This window comes from Oncorhynchus mykiss, chromosome 20 (assembly GCF_013265735.2).
Source record: "Oncorhynchus mykiss isolate Arlee chromosome 20, USDA_OmykA_1.1, whole genome shotgun sequence".
Classification (NCBI taxonomy): domain Eukaryota; kingdom Metazoa; phylum Chordata; class Actinopteri; order Salmoniformes; family Salmonidae; genus Oncorhynchus; species Oncorhynchus mykiss.
The window spans coordinates 32,498,615-32,506,922 of NC_048584.1; the positions used below are offsets into that span (position 1 = coordinate 32,498,615).

General features: G+C 44.6%; 1 pseudogene; it reads right to left on the reverse strand.

The window, feature by feature from the left end:
* Positions 1-3,514: 3,514 nt before the first annotated feature.
* On the reverse strand, positions 3,515-3,694 carry LOC118942460 (annotated as a pseudogene).
* Between the last annotated feature and the right edge of the window lie 4,614 nt (positions 3,695-8,308).

Consider the following 8,308-nt stretch of genomic DNA (forward strand, 5'->3'; position numbering starts at 1 on the left):
AAACACAGATAAATACACTGGGGAAAACAAAATGAACTGGCACAGAGAGACAGGAAACACAGATAAATACACTGGGGAAAACAAAATGAACTGGCCCAGAGAGACAGGAAACACAGATAAATACACTGGGGAAAACAAAATGAACTGGCACAGAGAGACAGGAAACACAGATAAATACACTGGGGAAAACAAAATGAACTGGCCCAGAGAGACAGGAAACACAGATAAATACACTGGGGAAAACAAAATGAACTGGCCCAGAGAGACAGGAAACACATATAAATACACTGGGGAAAACAAAATGAACTGGCACAGAGAGACAGGAAACACAGATAAATACACTGGGGAAAACAAAATGAACTGGCACAGAGAGACAGGAAACACAGATAAATACACTGGGGAAAACAAAATGAACTGGCCCAGAGAGACAGGAAACACAGATAAATACACTGGGGAAAACAAAATGAACTGGCACAGAGAGACAGGAAACACAGATAAATACACTGGGGAAAACAAAATGAACTGGCACAGAGAGACAGGAAACACAGATAAATACACTGGGGAAAACAAAATGAACTGGCACAGAGAGACAGGAAACACAGATAAATACACTGGGGAAAACAAAATGAACTGGCACAGAGAGACAGGAAACACAGATAAATACACTGGGGAAAACAAAATGAACTGGCCCAGAGAGACAGGAAACACAGATAAATACACTGGGGAAAACAAAATGAACTGGCACAGAGAGACAGGAAACACAGATAAATACACTGGGGAAAACAAAATGAACTGGCCCAGAGAGACAGGAAACACATATAAATACACTGGGGAAAACAAAATGAACTGGCACAGAGAGACAGGAAACACAGATAAATACACTGGGGAAAACAAAATGAACTGGCCCAGAGAGACAGGAAACACAGATAAATACACTGGGGAAAACAAAATGAACTGGCACAGAGAGACAGGAAACACAGATAAATACACTGGGGAAAACAAAATGAACTGGCCCAGAGAGACAGGAAACACAGATAAATACACTGGGGAAAACAAAATGAACTGGCACAGAGAGACAGGAAACACAGATAAATACACTGGGGAAAACAAAATGAACTGGCCCAGAGAGACAGGAAACACAGATAAATACACTGGGGAAAACAAAATGAACTGGCACAGAGAGACAGGAAACACAGATAAATACACTGGGGAAAACAAAATGAACTGGCACAGAGAGACAGGAAACACAGATAAATACACTGGGGAAAACAAACGACACCTGGACGGGTTGGAGCTCAAAAATAAATAATACTTTTTGAGCTGTAGCTCATAGATAAGGCATATTTTCACGAACTGTATCTGTCCCTCTTGTTATTGTGTTGTGTACAGTACATTTCTCTCTAATGCGGTCTGTGTATTTCTAACCTTAAAACAATAAAAAATATTTTGCATATTCAAAGTGGTAGGCATGTTGTGTAAATCAAATGATACAAACCCCCTAAAAAGCTATATTAATTCCAGGTTGAAAGGCAACAAAATAAAAAAAATTCCAAGGGGGTGAATACTTTCGCAAGCCACTGTAAGTATGTACTGCAGACATTGGACCTATCTACTGCTTTTACTACTTGACAGTAGTACAACATAAAGCACAGTAAAGTCTGTAGATTCCAATACACACTGTAAAGGGAAACAAAGTAAATGTTTTATGTATTACTGTATGTATTAAATTGGGAGCTATATTACTTTGTAACATGTTTATGTTGTATACTGTATTACTGTAGTGTTTAATGTACTGTATGCTATTTAGTTTTTATAGAATTGAAAGACAACCACCACCGTGGTGGTATAACATGTCTATTTACAAACAAGCAAGAGGCTGCCATTGTGAAATCCAACAGCAGATTATTGAAAACCCTGCCATCTTCCATAACATCAGAGTGAGCTTATCAACCATAGCCCACATACTTAAGAAACAATATCTCTGGAAGTAACAAATCTACAGAGTACCATTTGAAAAGTATTCCCAACGGGTGAAGGATTAACAGTACAAATATGTGCAAGTAAGTAAAGTACTGGTGTTACACTCTTGAAACATTAGAGACTCATTGATGTTGCCAGTGAACTTGACAATACAGCAATTACAGTATTTACTCTCATTTCAGAGAATCATGAAGTTGGATGCAAGTCCCATCCCCCAGGACCTCGTTTTCATAGATGAGACTGGATTCAATTTAGCAAAGACAAGGAGCAGAGCAAGGAACATCCTTGGTCAACACGCCATCATTGAGGTACCTGGCCAGCAGGGGGAAATGTCACCGTATGCACAGCTATGAGCCACAATGGGGTCCTCCACCACCATTCCACACTTGGAACATAAACACTGCTAATCTCTTTAATTTCCTGAACACCTTACATGACAATATGTTTCAGCCAGAGCAGAGAGGGTCAAGTGATCCTGAGCAGCAAATGTATGTTCTAATTTGGGACAACATGAGTTTCCATCAGACTGCTCCGGTCTGCAACTGGTTCTATCACCATCCCAGGTTTACAATTCTCTGTCTCCCACCATATTCCCCATTTTTCAACCCCATGGAGGAGTTGTTTCAGCATGGTGGTGGAAGGTGTATGATCACAACCCCATGGAGGAGTTGTTTCAGCATGGTGGTGGAAGGTGTATGATCACAACCCCATGGAGGAGTTGTTTCAGCATGGTGGTGGAAGGTGTATGATCACAACCCCATGGAGGAGTTGTATTCAGCATGGTGGTGGAAGGTGTATGATCACAACCCCATGGAGGAGTTGTTTTCAGCATGGTGATGGAAGGTGTATGATCACAACCCCATGGAGGAGTTGTTTTCAGCATGGTGGTGGAAGGTGTATGATCACAACCCCCATGGAGGAGTTGTTTTCAGCATGGTGGTGGAAGGTGTATGATCACAACCCCATGGAGGAGTTGTTTTCAGCATGGTGGTGGAAGGTGTATGATCACAACCCCATGGAGGAGTTGTTTTCAGCATGGTGGTGGAAGGTGTATGATCACAACCCCATGGAGGAGTTGTTTTCAGCATGGTGGTGGAAGGTGTATGATCACAACCCCCATGAACGTATGGCCCTTCTCCAGGCAATGGCCTGTGGTGACATTCCAGCAGAGTCCTGTCAGGGGTGGATGTGTCATGCAAGGAAGATATTTCCCCCGCTGTCTGGCCAAGGAGAATATTGTCTGTGATGTTGATGAAAAACTGTGGCCGGACCAAAACAACAGACATGACTGACTTTGTTTTCACAATTGATTATTTGTTTCTTAGACTTTACTGTATTTTGACAGTTTATTTATCTATTCCGTACAATTGATCTAACACACAGTACAAATAGGCCTAATGGCGGGAAACGGGGGACCCCATTGTAGGGCGCTTCGCCTTTCTTTCAGTTTGAACGTTTCTTTCCTTCTCTTCTTCTGCCAGCCAGCTGTTTACAGAGCTTTGTGAATTTGTATTTTTCCTTGACAACGGGAGAAAAGTGTTGCACCGTTCCCGGAGGTACTGCAATACCGGGTCGACGCGTGGAGCGGACGGAGCAAGCCCCATTTCCGACTCCCTGTTCGAAAAACCCATTTAATATGTAGTCCCCCGATGGGGGACGTATCAGATATTAAACGGATAAGAACAGATTTTTTATTTTTTATTTTTAATTTTATTTAAACCAAACCATTCATTTTAAACACTTCACATTTTCCAAATACTGGACATTTCAAGACATTGACAAAACCAACACAATCAAATAGAAAATACACTTTGTGTATACTGCACAGGTATTTTCAGGTCTCTCCAGAGATGTTAGATCAGGTTCAAGTCCGGGCTCTGCTGGGCCACTCAAGGACATTTACAGACTTGTCCCAAAGCCGCTCCTGCGTTATCTTGGCCGTGTGCTTAGGGTCATTGTCCTGATGGAAGGTGAACATTCGCTCTGGAACAGGTTTTCATCAACGATCTCCATGGGGATGAAAAACATTCCCACATCATGATGTTGCCACCATGCTTCACCGTAGGAATGGTGCCAGGTTTCCTCCAGATTTGACACTTGGCTTTCAGGCCAAAGATTTCAATCTTGGTTTCATCAGACCAAAGAATCTGTTTCAGAGCTCTACGGACAGTTCCTTCGACCTCATGGCTTGGTTTTTGCTCTGACATGCACTGTCAACTGTAGGACCTTATATAGACAGCAGTGTGCCTTCCCAAATCATGTCCAATCAATTGAATGTACCACAGGTGGACTCCAATCAAGTTGTAGAAACATCTCAAGGATGATCAAAGGAAACAGGATTCACCTGAGCTCAATTTTGAGTCTCACCGCAAAGGGTCTGAAAACTTATGGTATTTATTTATTTGTAATACATTTGCCCAAAAATCCCCAAACCTGTTTTCGCTTTGTCATTATGGAGTATTATGTGTAGATTGCTGAGATTTTTTATTTATTTAATCCATTGTAGAATATGGCTGTAACGTAACAGAATGTGGAAAAAGTCAAGGGGTCTGAATACTTTCCGAACGTACTGGGCATATATATATATATATATATATATATATATATATATGAGAAAGAGAGAGAGCGAAAGAGAGAGAAATGAAATGTCTAGCTGTTTAGACCAATCCTGCCACTCAAATTACTATTTGTCATCTGCCTCCAAGGGTCTGGGGTGGAGGGAGGGGAATTGAGGGAAGATAGGAGGGAGGGAAGGTGTTTTCTCTCTGTCAGACGTATTTTTCTATTACACTGATGATACGCTTAACCCTCTGCACATGGCAGATAGAGTTTTGTCATGTGGTTTAGACCCCTCAAACTCAACTCTGGACCTGGAAGCCATTGCATTTTTTCATTATTCCCCTCTAGTCAGGGACTGATTTAAACCTGGGACACCAGGTGTGTGCATTTCATCAGGTAGAACAGAAAACCAGCAGGCTCCGGACCTCGTAGGGTATACACCTTACCTCCAGCTGCTACTTGTCTCACTCTTCTCCTACCCCTCTCTATCTCTCCCTCTCCTCCTTTCCTCCCTATCATACTGCATGGACATTACCGCCCGCTGCTACAGTATAACCCTGCTCATCTCTCCTATCTTTCTCTCTCGCAGCGCTTGTGCACCTCTCCTCTCCTTCTCCCTCTACTCCACTATCATACTCATAGAACTGACTTTCAGCTGCTCTACCCCTCTGTTCTTCTACCCCTTTTTTACCTCACCTCCTGCTGCTACTACTCTGCTCCTCTCGCTTTCCCTCCTCTCTCCTTCCCCTCTCTCCTTTCCCTCTCTCCTTCCCCTCTCTTCCTGACCTCACCTCCTGCTGCTACTACTCTGCTCTTCTCTCCTTCCCCTCTCTCCTTTCCCTCTCTCCTTCCCCTCTCTTCCTGACTTCACCTCCTGCTGCTACTACTCTGCTCCTCTCTCCTTCCCCTCTCTCCTTTCCCTCTCTCCTTCCCATCTCTTCCTGACCTCACCTCCTGCTGCTACTACTCTGCTCCTCTCTCCTTCCCCTCTCTCCTTTCCCTCTCTCCTTCCCCTCTCTTCATGACCTCACCTCCTGCTGCTACTACTCTGCTCCTCTCTCCTTCCCCTCTCTCCTTTCCCTCTCTCCTTCCCCTCTCTTCCTGACCTCACCTCCTGCTGCTACTACTCTGCTCCTCTCTCCTTCCCCTCTCTCCTTTCCCTCTCTCCTTCCCCTCTCTTCATGACCTCACCTCCTGCTGCTACTACTCTGCTCCTCTCTCCTTCCCCTCTCTCCTTTCCCTCTCTCCTTCCCCTCTCTTCCTGACCTCACCTCCTGCTGCTACTACTCTGCTCCTCTCTCTTTCCCTCCTCTCTCCTTCCCGTCTCTCCTTCCCTACTTCTCCCCTCTTTCCCCTCCTCTCTCCTCCCCCTCTTCTCTCCTTCCCCTCTTCTCCCCTTCCCCTCTTCTCCCCTCTTTTCCTCCTCTCTCCTTCCCCCTCTTCTCCCCTATTTTCATTCTCTCTCTTTATTATACTGTATAGACCTTACCTCCAACTGTTTACATTTACATTCAGCAGATTCTCTTATCCAGAGAGACTTACAGTTAGTCCATTCATCATCAGATAGCTAGGTGGGACAACCACATATCACAGGCATAGAAAGAACATTTTCCCTCAATAACGTAGCTATCTGTAGAGTGTTAGGGCCGGTCGAGATGAGTGCCGAGGAAGGCATATATCAACAATCACGGGGACCAGAAATCACCCTCTATTTATCAGTCTCCTCCTATATACGGGTTAATGTGACCTTGTTGTTGAGTGTCTGAAGGTAGGGAGGGGCAGTTCCTCTTGCTGATCCGTCAGAAAGCACCATGGTCTTGTAGTGGATGCAAGCTTCGACTGGAAGCCAGTGGTTGTACAGAGGAGTGGGTGACATGAGAGAACTTGAGAAGGTTCAAAACCAGGCTGGCTGCAGCATTCTGGATAAGTTGCAGGGGTTTGATGGCACAAGCGGGGAGCTCTACTCATTGACAGTATCTCGTACAGTGTTTTTTAAGTTACTGATGTAGGATCTTAATTTGAGCCAGTTTGCAACAGCAGGAAAATAATGATCCTACAGCAACACAAAATGTGAATTATTATGTGGATTATAATTTACATTTTTGCAGGGGTTAATACATTTCTGAAAAGGGAAAATCAATTCTGAAAGTTAAAGTGGAAATTACAAACTTCAGAAGTCTTTTTAAACCTCAAATACACTACACGTTTAGAATGTCCTGTACTGCAGTAAAGTTCTACTGCAGCAGGGTGAGAACATTAAGATCTTACATCAACAACTACGTATATTCTGTAACACTGGAGATCTACCTATTCATGCCAGAGGCCATGATAGACTTTAAAGTTGTTTACTTACAATTCTGACTTGTCATGTAGCCCGGCAGGTAGGAATGTTGGGCCAGTAACTGAAAGGTTGCTCGATCGAATCCCCGAGCTGACAATCTGTCGTTCTGCCCCTGAGCAAGGCAGTTAACCGACTGTTCCCAGGGCGCCGATGACGTGGATGTTGATTAAGGCAGCTCCTCGGTTGGGTTAAATGCAGAAGACACATTTCAGTTGAATGTGTTCAGTTGTACAACTGACTCGGTATCACATTTACATAATGGAAAATAAATGGTTTCAATTGAATCAACAGATTTAACGTGTGTGTTGAGTGTAGAGAGAGATTCCTGAGAGGAGACAGAGACAGAGAGACTGTGGGAGAGAGATGGCAGGTGTATGTGTGTGTAGAGAGAGAAACCCTGAGAGGAGACAGAGACAGAGAGACTGTGGGAGAGAGATGGCAGGTGTATGTGTGTGTTGAGTGTAGAGAGAGAAACCCTGAGAGGAGACAGAGAGACTGTGGGAGAGAGATGGCAGGTGTATGTGTGTGTTGAGTGTAGAGAGAGAAACCCTGAGAGGAGACAGAGAGACTGTGGGAGAGAGATGGCAGGTGTATGTGTGTGTTGAGTGTAGAGAGAGAAACCCTGAGAGGAGACAGAGAGACTGTGGGAGAGAGATGGCAGGTGTGTGTGTGTAGAGAGAGAAACCCTGAGAGGAGATAGAGACAGAGAGACGGTAGGAGAGAGATGGCAGGTGTATGTGTGTGTTGAGTGTAGAGAGAGATTCCTGAGAGGAGACAGAGACAGAGAGACTGTGGGAGAGAGATGGCAGGTGTATGTGTATGTAGAGAGAGAAACCCTGAGAGGAGACAGAGAGACTGTGGGAGAGAGATGGCAGGTGTATGTGTGTGTTGAGTGTAGAGAGAGAAACCCTGAGAGGAGACAGAGAGACTGTGGGAGAGAGATGGCAGGTGTGTGTGTGTAGAGAGAGAAACCCTGAGAGGAGACAGAGACAGAGAGACGGTAGGAGAGAGATGGCAGGTGTATGTGTGTGTTGAGTATAGAGAGAGATTCCTGAGAGGAGACAAAGACAGATAGACTGTGGGAGAGAGATGGCAGGTGTATGTGTGTGTTGAGAGAGAAACCCTGAGAGGAGACAGAGACAGAGTGACTGTGTGAGAGAGATGGCAGGTGTATCTGATTTAAGGTGTGTGTTGTGTGTAGAGAGAGAAAGCCTGCGAGGATACAGAGACAGAGAGACTGTGTGAGAGAGATGGCAGGTGTGTGTGTGTTGAGTGCAGGTGCCCAAAGACAACTCTTCTCTTTATTTCTCCTCAATCTTTTGATTTCCTCTCCTCCACGTCCTCTCCTCGTCTCCTCTCCTCTTCCCCCTCTACTCCCTGAAAGCTTTGGCCTCGACATGGAGCTTTGACATTAAAGAAGCAGTGCAC